This window comes from Crinia signifera, chromosome 11 (genome assembly GCF_055691185.1).
Source record: "Crinia signifera chromosome 11, ASM5569118v1, whole genome shotgun sequence".
NCBI lineage: Eukaryota > Metazoa > Chordata > Amphibia > Anura > Myobatrachidae > Crinia > Crinia signifera.
The window spans coordinates 123170338-123186124 of record NC_139227.1 but is presented as its reverse complement, the minus strand read 5'-3'; the positions used below and the strand labels follow the sequence as shown (position 1 = coordinate 123186124).

At 47.9% G+C, this 15787-nt stretch overlaps 1 protein-coding gene across 4 annotated transcripts in view; it reads right to left on the bottom strand.

The window, feature by feature from the left end:
- Window positions 1-15787, bottom strand: part of LMO1 (LIM domain only 1) — a 126725-nt gene that overhangs the window by 55541 nt on the left and 55397 nt on the right. Inside the window, exon 2 of one of the 4 annotated variants that reach the window (XM_083164647.1) lies at window positions 979-1035. The exons of the other annotated variants lie outside the window; for them this stretch is intronic. The gene's annotated coding sequence lies outside the window, so the exon portion shown is untranslated. The remainder of the gene's footprint in view (window positions 1-978; window positions 1036-15787) is intronic. 4 annotated transcript variants of the gene reach the window in all.

The window sequence follows — 15787 nt, the reverse complement described above, 5'->3', positions numbered from 1 at the left end:
TAAGTAACTTCCTTAGTGACCTCTGTAACCATGGAAATAAACAGAGGACTGCACTGATTGCCTCCATGGTTGTAGAAGTTACTGTGCTAAAGAAGGACATTCCTTAAAGAGTTGTCAAATGGCAGCAACAGTGTGTTTCTGAAATGTTAACAGGGGATTTCAGGTAAAAGTCTTATATTATATAACAGAGGTTAATATACTAACAACCCCATAGTTCAGTTTATGAACATTAATGTAAATTGGTTTATTTTGTCATTTGATATTGCGGCAAATGCATAAACTTTCCTCCTATATTCTTAGTACTACATCATTTTGTATTAACTTAATGACCGTACAACAGCAAAAAAATAAAATAAAAAATGCAGCATGTGTTGCAAATCTTTTTACTAATTAGCTGTTAAGCCATTGATAAGAGAAGCAGCGCGGACACTGATTTGCCAGGTAGACGTCAAAGACCTGTCAATCAAGTCAACTGCATGTAAGTGTGTGTGCGCGCATTAAGGAACCAATTGTGGTTCGCACGCAGTGAACCGAATTTCTGCGCATGTGCAACCCCCAACTGCGAAAGGCCACGGTGAGTTGATCACTCGCCAGGCAGTTCGTAGAGGGGAGGGGGGGACGGGGGCGGAGCTGGGCCCTGGGAACGCCCAGCGTCTCATGAGTACGCAGGCAAATGACTTCAGCCGCCCGTCTTCGTCCCAGTGGACACAAATATAATTCAGTCTCAAATGACATATTTGCGAAGGCAGGAAATCACTCGATGGTCGCCGATCCGGTCACATGCGAGGGAATATGTCTATCGCAGCTTAGCGAGTCAATCAGAATGGCCCCCATTGTCAGTAACACTTAATTGATTTGGGTCCATACATACAGTGCTCCATTATCGAGATGCTTCATTCTCCAATGAAAGGTTGGAAAGAGCAAACCGATGTTTCATTCCGAAATTTCTCTGTTGATCTTGGGAAACATGTAACTAACCTGGGTGAGCGAAGCCGCTGGGATCACGCTTGGCAAATTACGCAGGCAACACCAGCCCTAAAAAGGAACAGCAGACTTCAGCCATTACTTCCAAAACGTTCACACTAAATTTGTCTACGGACTTTAAAAAGAAAAGGAATGCAAAATGATTGAGATACACAGGACTCCCCAGCGCTCAATGCCCTGAATATTTATACACCTCAATGTGCAGATCACTAAGCAATTCGGGTATAAAATAAGATATTAGCGGATCTCCGCTCTAATTAGTGGTGGTTCTAAGTGCCTCCATCAAAAGTGTTTAAGAGTAACTCAGCGGTTTCCTGTACTAACCGCAATCCTTCATGATTTGGATTCACGTGTGTTCTGCTGTTTTAGTGGGGTATGACTCAACATTCATTATGAATACTTGCCGACTCTACAGGAGAAGTCCGGAAAGGAGACACGATAGTAGTATGTCAGGGGGGCGGGGCGAGATGGACATCACCAAGCCCCACCCCCATTTCAGTCAAACAAAGCAATTTGTGGGACTGCAGATTGGGGTAGGGACTAAAATAATGCGATTAGCATCATTTTAGCCCCACCCCCTCGCCGCAGAACAGCAAAAATCTGAATTTAGTGCAGCACTGAAGGGGGGTGCGGGGGGCTGCGTGGCCAATGCGGGAGGATTGCCTACCTTCGCCAGGGGGCTGGGAGGAGGACCTGGGTTTCGGGAGCCTCCCGGCAATTCTGTGAGGGTAGGCAATCCTGACATTATGTCAACCACTGAAGGTAGTCGACGTGGCTAAGGTCGACACAAGCAAAAATGGGAAGGGTGACTAGACAGTCAGGTCATCATGAGTTTTTCACTTTTTTCCCCCGAATATAAGTGTACAGCGTCACCCTAAGCCCCATCAATCTTCAGCGGTCGACCTAATGTAAGTAGACTTTCATAGAGTCCAGCTAGTGACCCTTTTAGGGATAGCGGAAAGCCGTAGACAGAGCAGGAATCGGGATAATCCCTCGTGGATTTTCTTTCGAGCTGCCGCAATCCTAAAATCTTTGCTAAATGACGTAGAATCGCTGACTGTGGTTATTGTGCCCGTCTCTGTCGCACTGGTTTGTGCTAATACGGAATCCGTGCACCAGATAATAATTATCCCATCGCTCATCAGATGTAACAAGACTCAGGTGCTGCAGATTATGGGGCAGTGATACCCTGAGGGCCCCGTCTCATACTGACGTACAGTGTCAGTGCCTGACTAAAGGGCAACACTTCACAGGGGCTTAAAGACAACTTATTGGTTTCAGCAAAGGCCCGATCCCCCCCACCCCCCGCCCTCCTCCCGACACTACATCCCGCAATGTTGTAATTCAGCGTGTATACGCTATATCATTCGTAGATGATTTTGTCTAGTGTGTACGCACCTTAGTGCAATTCTGTCAGTATACCGTGGCAGGTGGTGGTTACCTGTTCGCTAGGCCTGAATCAGGCCCTTATTCTTTATCCCCTCACTCAAACGTTCGTTGTTACATTTGTCCCATCTCCCCCTCATTTGCATACTACAGCCAGCGGCATTGTGGACTCAATCATGCAGGGAATTAGTGGAACAGAAAAGTAGACAAGAAAATCATTTGAAACAATCGCCAATGGGTGTTTATCATAGGGACGACAGGGGCAACAGTAATTAGGTCGACAGTGTCTAGGTTGAGTCCATAAAGTCAACATACACAAGGTCGACATGGGGAAAAAGCTGACAAAAGCAAAATGTCGACATTGTTTTTTCGCTTTTGCTAGTGCCAATGTCGACACCCGATCTCGTGGACCTCCAGATAGTGTCCTGCATCCGTTCACTGTCGCGGTCCCAGTAATAGTCTACGTGGATGGTAAAGTATGAAAAAGCCCCCAAAATTAGGAAAAATGCATGTCGTCATTTTCATGCGTCCACTGCGGTCGACCTTTTGTCTGTTGAGCTCATTCAGTCGGCCATATAGGGTTGACCGATCTTTCGGATCCCTTGCCAATACAGGATGTCCTTGTATAGGAGTTAAATCAAGGGGCCCGGTCTGGACAGAGCGGAGGACAGGTTGCCGTAGAGACCGAGGTGACCCAGCATCCGGTCCAGCAGGACATGTCGGATATTCAGCATTGACACCCCCATTTCTATCCCTATACAGAGGCTTAATGCTGCTTATCATTGTACTGAAACAACAATGACATCACAATATGACAAATGCAGCTGGTCAGTACTAGGGTCGCATCCTGGGCCAGAGCACTGACCTGTCACTTGCCCGCGTCCAGTCCGTCTTTATATCCGTCTGCATACGTGAGCCGGGATCTGGGCTTTAGATCCATTTTTTTTAAAGTAATTATTACCAAAAATAAATAATATCATTGTAAACCCAAATGCATTAATATAATACATCATTCATTGAGCACAGCGGTTCTTCCAACGATCTGTTATCGTTATCCTGAGACAGAGTTCACCCTGCGTGTGGTAACCTTTCATCCATATTCCAGCAATAGGTCCAGCTGCTCCTCCACCCGCCCCCTATCTATCATCTTCCAGGTATCACAACCACCTGCAGAGAACTTCCTCTCTTTGATTCTCCTATATGACAATGAAATAAAATCTAGAACTATTGGCCCCTATTATTGGTAGCTTAGCGAAGCTGGGGATTTATAATGTGTTCCTCTGTAGAAAGATAAATGGGTATTGTGTTGGCCACTTCTGCAAGCAGGCCACGGAATCCTGCCACGATGCAGCCGGTGGTCAATCATATTGGGCGTATTGGATTGTGGTCCACTTCGGACACTGGGGGAAATGTTTCAAATGCTCTCCACTCATCAAGGCTTGATAACTCTCCTCCAATAGATCAATATGCACGGATCCCATTGATCAGACTACAGTGATGTTTGGGCTATGCACCAGTGCACAGACTGGCAAACCCGGAAAATCCTCGAGAGTGCCGCTGTCTGCGCTCCCTTCTTCTGGGCAGCACTGCTGAGATAAGCCGCTGCCCAGCTCCTGCTGCCTGGCCCCGCCTCCTTTCCCCGGCTGTGTGCGGCATGACCTTGCTAAAGTCATGCCACATACAGCCAGGTTGCCGGGGCCCGGCACCTGGAAACACAGTGGAGGTTTTTTTTTAGGGAGCACTCCACCAAAAAAACTGACTGACTTTTCCAGTGCCCGCTATCTGCCGCATTGGGGGCAGGCACTGATGTCATGTGACTACATATAAAACTTGTAGCGTATCACCGTTATACTACCCGCCCCTGTTCTGAACACAAAGCCGGTCACCATCAAGACAACTTTATCTCAATAAAGCTTTGACTTTTTTGTGTTGCTCTTGGAGATGTACTGTACATGCATAATCAGTGGTGTAACAATGCCACCACAATCCAAGTGTTGGCTTGGGGGAAATGGCATTGTGTGGGCACAGTCTGGCGTGGACTCCAAATATAGCAGCCACCTTGCAGGAGACAGATGCTACCGATCCTACTGGACCTCTAGTATCTATCAGGGGATTACAGCGCATACATTAAGCGAGGGCTGCCTAAACCAGAGCGTAGTTAAGAGGATTACATTTTTGCATTTGCAGTAGAAGTTGATGACTGCTAGACGTATCAAGTTTGGTTGCAGTTTTCCTGGTAGCCTATGAGGGAGAAAAGGGGCGTGAGCTTAGGAGAGAGGTATATAGGCAGGATCCTGCAGGAGCTACTTCCTCTTGCAGAAGGTTCAGCTCCACCCACCCTCCCTCGCTTTTCAGGCATCCAAATTGATTTTGGTACATTTACCATTTCTTTAAACTAGGTGGTACGGCGTCATGGTCCAGCGGTCACTTGTGGCATAAGAGGGCGTAGGGAGTCACTGCCCGTTGAAAGACGGCTGGTGTGTCCTGCCTTTGCGGGTGGACAAAATGGGCACTCCTCCATGGGAGTGCCCACGCCGGCCAGATAAGGCAGGGCTGGGCAACACCGGCGCTCCAGATGTTGATGAACTACACATCCCAGCATGCCTTGCATCAGTTTCAGCATGGGCACATAGCAAAACTAATGCAAAGCATCCTGGGATGTGTAGTTCATTAACATCTGGAGGTCCGGTGTTGCCCAGCCCTGAGATAAGGGGTGGTGAGACTTCCCAGCGTTAGGTTATGCTTTAGTCAGATGGGGCTTCTCAGTGCCCGCCATATTTAGTAGTTGGGGTGTTTAAGTTTCCGCCATGTTATGTGACTAGAGATGGACATCACGTGGCGCCATATTGCCAGCCCTGTTATGAAGAAGGGTCATACCAAATAATAAATAACTATGACCTTTTACATCTAATGCTATGATGTCCGAGTCGTTATTGCGTCAGCGAGTGTTATTTTAGATAAGCCAGCTTAAGGTTTTGTTAAGGTACAAATGCAATAAATGTATAGATGCCTTATGACAATCTCAATGGATGTTGGGCTTCCAGGATTAGAACACACATTTACTAATATTTAAAAATAAATCTAAAACCCCATCTGTTAGTAAATGTGTCTTTTAGCCATGGAAGCCGAACATCGATTAAGATCAACTCAAATCGATCTGAAATCGGCCTTTAAGTTAATATATCCCCTCAATTGCAATAAAATAAAAAAGCGGAAAGATGCTGGAATCTCTTCTCTGTGAAGTATTCAGTACGTGCGTAGTTTTATGGTGGATTATCCCGCGCCCCTCACTTTGGGAACTGACCGAATCATTAGAAAAAAAACCCCTCTGTTTATTTCCCCATCTCTAATACAGACGCCGGCTCCAGCTCGCGGCTATAAACCAAATAAATCTTTCTGTATTATATTTTTATCTGCAGTACAGTGTGTTTGAGAATCTTAATTTGATTCCCCGTCCATCCTTTGATCTGTCTGTTAGGAACTATCCTCCGATCAGAATGAATTTCTCCTCAGTCTTTCCCCCAGTTAAATCACTCAACAATCTCAGACGGTCTTCATCTCGGAGAAAGGTAGACTCAGGTCACTATATTGACTTGTGGCTGAAATGTTAATCAAACCTGAAGACAATTTGTCCAGTGAAAGTGATAAACTGTATTCCTTAAATCGCTCGTGTCTCACTCCGTGCGCCGCATAATACCTTTCATCCGGCAGTGACCGTACCTAGTGGCCGCTTGCGAGGATATAGCGATAAAGAACGGCCTGAAAGACGGTAGCGAGCTATTGATCTGACGAGTTCAAAGGGGAGAGACTCCCGCTGTTCATACATTTGACATGAACCGTAATCTTCTCAAAATAAAAAGAAAAGCCTCAGATGGTGATGTTAAACTAATGAACAAAGAGTTATGAAGAAAATAACGTTGAATTTCCAGCCCCGGAAAGATCTATAAGTGCTCATTACTGGACTGCAGCTCATTCAGAGCAAGTTGCTCTCAACACTGTCGACGCCATCTCTGTGAGTGTTCTCTTTATTGCCCAGGAAGACAGAGAAATCCATTCGGTGTAAGGCCCTAATGCAAAATAATAAGACTTTATGTGTGTAAGCTGCAGTCCGGAGATGGTCCAGGTGAGCGCAGCAAATTCTGTCTGGCAGGCTGACAAACGCTTAGATGTGTAGATGGAGGAAAGGCGTCGGCGGTGAGATGGATGCAATCGGCGATGTACAGTCATTTCTCACCAAGAACTTGTTGGACAAAAACGTTGTCACAAACAAACAACTATCGTCAAACCTCCATGTTGTGTCATTTATGCAATGGTCTGTTATTTGCCCTTTGCAGGTCCAGACATCAAGGCTGAAACCCAATCACTGAAATCTCTAAACACCTGCCCAGTACAAGCCACCATTAATAATGTCTGCTCTGTAACTGTCACAGGGAAGGTGGCCCCTCTCAGCTCTGGGCCCCATAGCAGCTGCACTCCCTGCACCTATGGTAGCTACACCCCTGTATATAACACATGTAACTGTGACAGGGAAGGTGGCCCCTCTCAGCTCTGGGCCCCATAGCGGCTGCACTCCCTGCACCTATGGTAACTACACCCTGTATATAAAACATGTAACTGTGACAGGGAAGGTGGCCCCTCTCAGCTCTGGTCCCCATAGCAGCGGCACCCCCTGCACCTATGGTAGCTACACCCCTGTATATAACACATGTAACTGTGACAGGGAAGGTGGCCCCTCTCAGCTCTGGGTCCCATAGCAGCTGTACCCCCTGCACCTAAAGTAGCTACACCCCTGTATATAACACATGTAACTGTGACAGGGAAGGTGGCCCCTCTCAGCTCTGGACCCCATAGCAGCTGCACCCCCTGCACCTATGGTAGCTACACGCCTGTATAAAACACATGTAACTGTGACAGGGAAGGTGGCCCCTCTCAGCTCTGGGCCCCATTGCAGCGGCACCCCCTGCACCTATGGTAACTACACCCTGTATATAACACATGTAACTGTGACAGGGAAGGTGGCCCCTCTCAGCTCTGGGCCCCATAGCAGCTGCACCCCTTGCACCTATGGTAGCTACACCTTGTATATAATACATATACCTGTGACAGGGAAGGTGGCCTCTATCAGCTCTGGGCCCTATAGCAGCTGCACTCCCTGCACCTATGGTAGCTACATCCCTGTATATATCACATGTAACTGTGACAGGGAAGGTGGCCCCTCTCAGCTCTGGGCCCCATAGCAGCTGCAATCCCTGCACCTATGGTAGCTACACCCTGTATATAACACATGTAACTGTGACAGGAAAGGTGGCCCCTCTCAGCTCTGGGCCCCATAGCAGCTGCACCCCCTGCACCTATGGTAGTTACACCCCTGTATATAACACATGTAACTGTGACAGGGAAGGTGGCCCCTCTCAGCTCTGGGCCCCATAGCAGCTGCACTCCCTGCACCTATGGTAGTTACACCCTGTATATAACACATGTAACTGTGACAGGGAAGGTGGCCCCTCTCAGCTCTGGGCCCCATAGCAGCTGCACTCCCTGCACCTATGGTAGCTACACCCCTGTATATAACACATGTAACTGTGACAGGGAAGGTGGCCCCTCTCAGCTCTGGGCCCCATAGCAGCTGCACTCCCTGCACCTATGGTAGCTACACCCCTGTATATAACACATGTAACTGTGACAGGGAAGGTGGCCCCTCTCAGCTCTGGGCCCCATAGCAGCTGCACCCCCTGCACCTATGGTAGCTACACCCCTGTATATAACACATATAACTGTGACAGGGAAGGTGGCCCCTCTCAGCTCTGGGCCCCATAGCGGCTGCACTCCTTGCACCTATGGTAGCTACACCTTGTATATAATACATATACCTGTGACAGGGAAGGTGGCCTCTCTCAGCTCTGGGCCCTATAGCAGCTGCACTCCCTGCACCTATGGTAGCTACATCCCTGTATATATCACATGTAACTGTGACAGGGAAGGTGGCCCCTCTCAGCTCTGGGCCCCATAGCAGCTGCAATCCCTGCACCTATGGTAGCTACACCCTGTATATAACACATGTAACTGTGACAGGAAAGGTGGCCCCTCTCAGCTCTGGGCCCCATAGCAGCTGCACCCCCTGCACCTATGGTAGTTACACCCCTGTATATAACACATGTAACTGTGACAGGGAAGGTGGCCCCTCTCAGCTCTGGGCCCCATAGCAGCTGCACTCCCTGCACCTATGGTAGTTACACCCTGTATATAACACATGTAACTGTGACAGGGAAGGTGGCCCCTCTCAGCTCTGGGCCCCATAGCAGCTGCACTCCCTGCACCTATGGTAGCTACACCCCTGTATATAACACATGTAACTGTGACAGGGAAGGTGGCCCCTCTCAGCTCTGGGCCCCATAGCAGCTGCACTCCCTGCACCTATGGTAGCTACACCCCTGTATATAACACATGTAACTGTGACAGGGAAGGTGGCCCCTCTCAGCTCTGGGCCCCATAGCAGCTGCACCCCCTGCACCTATGGTAGCTACACCCCTGTATATAACACATGTAACTGTGACAGGGAAGGTGGCCCCTCTCAGCTCTGGGCCCCATAGCAGCTGCACCCCCTGCACCTATGGTAGCTACACCCCTGTATATAACACATGTAACTGTGACAGGGAAGGTGGCTCCTCTCAGCTCTGGGCCCCATAGCAGCTGTACTCCCTGCACCTATGGTAGCTACACCCCTGTATATAACACATATAACTGTGACAGGGAAGGTGGCCCCTCTCAGCTCTGGGCCCCATAGCAGCTGCACTCCCTGCACCTATGGTAGCTACACCCCTGTATATAACACATCTAACTGTGACAGGGAAGGTGGCTCCTCTCAGCTCTGGGCCCCATAGCAGCTGCACTCCCTGCACCTATGGTAGTTACACCCCTGCATATAACACATGTAACTGTGACAGGGAAGGTGGCCCCTCTCAGCTCTAGCCCCATAGCAGCTGCACTCCCTGCACCTATGGTAGCTACACCCCTGTATATAACACATGTAACTGTGACAGGGAAGGTGGCTCCTCTCAGCTCTGGGCCCCATAGCAGCTGCACCCCCTGCACCTATTGTAGCTACACCCCTGTATATAACACATGTAACTGTGACAGGGAAGGTGGCCCCTCTCAGCTCTGGGCCCCATAGCAGCTGTACTCCCTGCACCTATGGTAGTTACACCCCTGCATATAACACATGTAACTGTGACAGGGAAGGTGGCCCCTCTCAGCTCTAGCCCCATAGCAGCTGCACTCCCTGCACCTATGGTAGCTACACCCCTGTATATAACACATGTAACTGTGACAGGGAAGGTGGCTCCTCTCAGCTCTGGGCCCCATAGCAGCTGCACCCCCTGCACCTATTGTAGCTACACCCCTGTATATAACACATGTAACTGTGACAGGGAAGGTGGCTCCTCTCAGCTCTGGGCCCCATAACAGCTGTACTCCCTGCACCTATGGTAGTTACACCCTGTATATAACACATGTAACTGTGACAGGGAAGGTGGCTCCTCTCAGCTCTGGGCCCCATAGCAGCTGTACTCCCTGCACCTATGGTAGCTACACCCCTGTATATAACACATATAACTGTGACAGGGAAGGTGGCTCCTCTCAGCTCTGGGCCCATAGCAGCTGCACTCCTGCACCTATGGTAGCTACACCCTGTATATAACACATGTAACTGTGACAGGGAAGGTGGCCCCTCTCAGCTCTAGCCCCATAGCAGCTGCACTCCCTGCACCTATGGTAGCTACTGTAGTCCCTTGTCTGCGACCATACGATATACACTGCAATGCAGATATCCAGTGAACAAGTCCGGACACGAGTTACATGATGTTCGTTTCTTTCCCTTCACTCGTCAACTGCAAATCGATGGAAACAATAACCCTGATTTAATAATTGAAGCACGCCTTTTGATTTTAGCGTAAATGTGACATAAACTAATTAAACTATTCATCTTTTCTTTTAAGCCCTGAAAACGTATAGGATCGGATTATAACTCCCAACTGGACTGTGCTAATTGACATTGTGCTCTCGTTAACTTCCCACAAAAGCTTTTCATCGTACAGTGTTGTGGGCGAGATAATCCTGTACGAGAATGCGGAATTTCTCAGGCGTCCATGTTCCACGTTGTGAGGGATGATGAACAAGAGACGTAAGCTTATCGCAACTCTTCCAAGAGAGGTGGCCAAAGGGTGCAGGCGCTGATGGCCGGGATTATGGTCCATGAGGATTTGTTTGTGGTTCCAGAAAGCAGAGGGGCCATTCTATATTAGGCCATATGTACTAAGCTTGAAAAGTGATCAAATGGAGAGTGATAAAGTGTCAGCTAATCAGCTCCCCCATGTGACACTGAGGACCATTAATGCTGGACAGTGGCTTAAAAGTGGGAGTGTCTAGTGGTGGCTCCAGCACAATTCAAATGGCGGCAGTTGCTGTGCTACCCATGTTTGAATTTTGAACTGTGCCACAGCTCCCCCTCCGGAGCCTCCCCTGGGACCCCTCATAATTAGGGCGTTTAGGAGGTATGGGCTAAGGGGGGTAATTCTGATTCACTCGGAAAGGCACAATCACTCTCTAATGGACAAAACCATATGCACTGAAGGTGGGACAGATGTAACATGTGCAGAGAGTTAGATTTGGGTGGGGGGTGTACTTCAAACTGATATCTATATTGCAGTATTTACCCTGCACAGAAACAATACAACACCCAAATCTCTGAATAACCCCCAGAGTGTGGGGTCACCCTGAAACTTCCAGCTTGCCACCCTATTTAATCTGATTATTATACCAGCCAAGGCAGTGGCGATAGTGATGGGAATTCTGGAGGGGTGGGGGGGGGGGGGGGGGGGCGTACGTAGTTTAATTTTTATTTATTCTTTAACAACTTGTAGAAAAGATGCCGGCATGTCGGCAATACATGGGTTCAAATCCCAGCACTGTAAAGTTGGCACCGGAGCCTCCAAGCTGCGGGGTCTTACATCCGGTGAGGCCAAACTCACCGCAGTCTGTACATGTATTTAGAAGACCTGAAATTCAGAGAAAGTTTAAAACCGAGCCCCCCTCCCCCATAGTTTGATAAATAACTGGAACCTCATGTTACCTGACTGCGAGGCGTAACCACAAGCAACGACTTAACGTACCGCTGACATAGATTTACCTTTGGACTTTAGACCTTTAAACGCCAGCGCCACGTATAGAAATCTTTAATTATCTAAACTGTATTGCAACGATATTTCTCTAAGTGTATATAGAGAGGAGCCATCTGTATTGTTAGTAATAACTTGGTGTAATGAGAAATGTAATCTATGTAACCAGGACATTCTTGAAAATGAGAAAAGTACAAGTGAATTTCCCCTGATAAAATATTCATTAATCATAACCGCGCAGCTCCAAATAACAGCAGCCAGGCAGAAGCGTGCCGTAACAATAGGATGTATATAGTACAGCGTTAGATATTCACATTCTATTATATACTAATTAAAGGAGATCGCTATCACTAAACAGCACAACACTATTATCAGATTACATGCTTATGTGACGCTATCCATAGAAACAGACGCTTCTCGATGCACCGAGGACAAGTATAAATGGGAAATTAGACATGTGCGTTATCCCACCGGCACTCGGAATAACGTCAGCCTTTAGCAGTATAATGGCTTTTGTCGGTATATATGTTCAGTTCTCACTACCATAGATGTACTAAGCCATGGAAAGAGAAAAAACAATCAGCTCATAACTGCCATTTTTTCCAACACAGCCTGTAGTGTGACAGTTAGAAGCCAATCGGTTGGCACTTTATCACTCTCTAAGTACACCACCTCTCCATCACATACACACACACACGCTGTGGTGCTATAAATATTATACTATATTATATACTGTTCCAATATATCTTTATGTTAAGTGTTCTCGGTTCTGCCCCAGTCACACTGACGGTAGCAGGACTTGATTGTCATTTTCCCAGCTTTATTTATACACTACAAATAAGTGCAAACTTACAAATACAAGGGCTGATTCTTATGGATCTCATTGTAGGGACGCACATAGGGCCTTATTCTGGTTTACTCTCAGAGGCAAATTCCTTCTCAAACGGACAAAACCATGTGCACTGCAGGTGGGGCAGATGTAACATGTGCAGAGAGAATTCGATTTGGGCGGGGTTTTACTTCAAAGTGAGATCTATATCGCAGTGTAAAAATAAAGCAGCCAGTATTTTCCATGCACAAAAACAAAATAAGTCACCCAAATCTAACTCTCTCTGCACATGTTACATCTGCCCCACCTGCAGTGCACATGGTTTTGTCCATTTGAGAAGGAATTTGCCTCTGAGAGTGAACCAGAATAAGGCCCGTAGCGAGGCTTAGCTTACAGCTAAAGCACAGTTGCTAATTTACGCATATCTGTGTAACTATGAGTTTGATGGGACTTGGCCAGGAGAGGGCAATGACATAAGACAAACCATATCACTAACATTATAATTGTGTAAAGAGTAATCCATCTCAATATGAGTGGGGCAGAATGAAGAATCTGATGGGTCGATGACCACTGGGTATATCATATGACAGGGAATAGGCAAGATCTAAGAAAGCCATATTGTGCTAGATTTAGGCCTAGTTACCATACAGAAAATCTTTCCACCGAATAATGTCCTCCATTTTGTCACTTTTACAGCATCATTCCTGGTGCTATAAAGCTCTTACAGGGGCTTCCTAATACAGGAAACAAGGGCAGACTGTCAGCCCACAGTGATAGAGTTGTGTGATGGGTATGAGGGGACCGCGCCACCTCTGCATCTCCAGATATGGCAATATTCCACCTTTGATCTGTAGATGTGCATAGAGGGAAGGTGCCTCCGCAAGACTAGTGGCTGAATGTGAACATCAGGAAGAGTGACGGCCAGGGCCGGCGCCACCACTAGGCAAGGTTAGGCATTTGGAGCCCCACTGGAGGGCGGTAGTGAGCTGGCCTGGCCAGCAGCAGCAGGAGGAAGCTGCTACGCACCGCACGTCGACGCTACCGCAGAGGAGAGAGGAGGAACCAGAAGGCAGCGGCTGGACTCCACACAGGCTCAGCAACAACTGCACAGCTTGTAAGTATAATTCGGACGACCCCTGCCAGCGCTGACAGACAGTAGTCAGTCAGTCGCCTGGCGGACGGTCATCAGGCCGCGGCGCCAGCAGCCAGCGGGAAACTTCGACGGCGGGAGCTCCTGCCCCCGCTGGCAAGACAGCGTGACGGTGAATCCACTGCCCCCCCACCCGGTGCCGTGCCCGTGCGCTTAGACACCGTGATCGACACAGGCTCAGCAGGCCTGCAAATCTCCGGCGGGGGAGGAGCCGCCGCCGCCTGCCCCCTTCCCCCTCCTACCCACCCAGCTACTCAGTTCCACAGTCTGATCTGCCACCCACTGCCAGTCATCTGGATGGTGGAGTGGTGGCAGTCATTATTTTACAAGGTGCGCTGCGCAGCGCTTCCTATCTCTATGAGGGGGGGGGGGTCATCTCCTATAGGATGGTGCGTGGCAGTAATTTTTTTTTTAACAAGGTGTCGCTTCCTCCCTCTATAGGGGGGGGGGGGGGGCGGTATCCTGTAGGTTTGCCTAGGGCGCCTAGATGCCTTGCACTGGCCCTGGTGACGGCTGGAGAAACGCCAACAAGTCTGGGGCCAAAAGTATTTTACAGCAAAAAGTACCTCAGAATGCCTACGCTTATAGTATATGACAAGGCTAGCCACACCCATGGGGCCTAGTTATCATTACCAGTGGCAGCCAATACTGAACAATCCTTATCGACCCATATGGCGGGGATTTGTACTGTATTTTTGGGGCAATTAACTAGAAGTGCAAACACCGGCACACAAGCTACGAAAAGAGACACCCAGGTGATGAGCAAGTAGTAACCAACGTCATCGATTTACATCCATGGTCAGACCCCACAGTGTGACTGCACGGGGCACATGTGCAATGCATTGTATGGGGACGGCGAGGAGACAAATGCATTAAACATACGGGGGGGATTTACTAAAGCTTCTAAAACAACTGGTACTGTTGCCTATAGCACCCAATCAAATTGAGCCTATAATATCTGTATTGCATTCTATGAAACTAGAGTGTTTAAGGAGTCATCCGTCATCTGTACATGCAGCTCAATGTTGACTATATAATCCACAATTACATGTCCTGAGCTGGGGCCGGGGATGGCGTCGTTACGAGCCAACGTGAATCACCCCCTTAATCTGCTGATTCCAGGGGCTGAAGAGCTTGATAAATAAGCCCCATTGGTCTCTATGGGGTCTTTCTGCGATTTGCTCCATTTTAGTGACCTGAAAAGTCTGTATGTTAATAATATGTAATCACGGTGATGTAAATGACATCAAGGAGCTTTCAAAATGGCCTCCCAAAGTTCAACTCTGATTATATACACTCAGCATTCATAACCATCAAATTATACCCTTATCCTAATCTTTCCAAAAATATATCTAATGAGATTCTAATAGTTACCATGGCAATAAACTTTATTTTCCATTTAAATTGTGAAATCTGCATACATGCTCCAGAGCATAAATCCTTAGGGAGAGTCAACGCGGAGCAGATATTTTGAGGTTAATATGTCTGAAGCGGGGAATTAATCAGCGCTGATTCCTATGTTTGAAACATTTTGTAAACCTATTTTGTTCTGTTCTCAGCAATAGGAAAACAGGGACTGCGCAGAGCGGGGCGAGAAATCAGGATCCGGAATCAGGCTGCAGATTTTTCATGTGAACGAATAACAGCCGCTTATCATCGACTGTACATTAAAAGGCCTGAAATTCTCTTTCATTTGTGTTCCCAGCTCCTATTTAACGGGTTTTTTCCCCAGAAAATAAAATTTCAGGTTTCAGAAGAGCGGAGAAGTTGTCATAGAGATCAGTCCGCCGTTCCCTATTAAACCTGCCGGTCTCCAAAGACGAGTTTTCAATAATGAAAATGTGCGTATGTGTATAGGGGGAGCCTCATCATTGGGGGGCTCCGGGCTAAAGTAGTCACAATTTCAAAGTCATTCAAAGCTTGTACTTGCAGGAGAAACAACGGCTGTGCGTGCGAGGATGAAGTCTTGTACTTTTCCTGCGCTCGTGACCTAGCGTTTGAAGAAACTTGATTATTAGATCTTAAAGACTTGGCGCAGCGCACTGTTCAACGTACACAGGGGCCTTCTTATCAAGGGCAACCCTGCTGTAAATTGGGAACTAACTGGAGATTTAGGACTAAGCAAAGGCTAGAGCCTTTCACGGTGGTCAACTGGCCCCCTAGACAAAGCTTCAACCTACCCCCCCCCCCCCCCCCCACACACTGCCACCAATACTCACTTTCCAGCCACTAAAGTGAAAGTTCTGAGGTGGCTTCTTGGAAGTT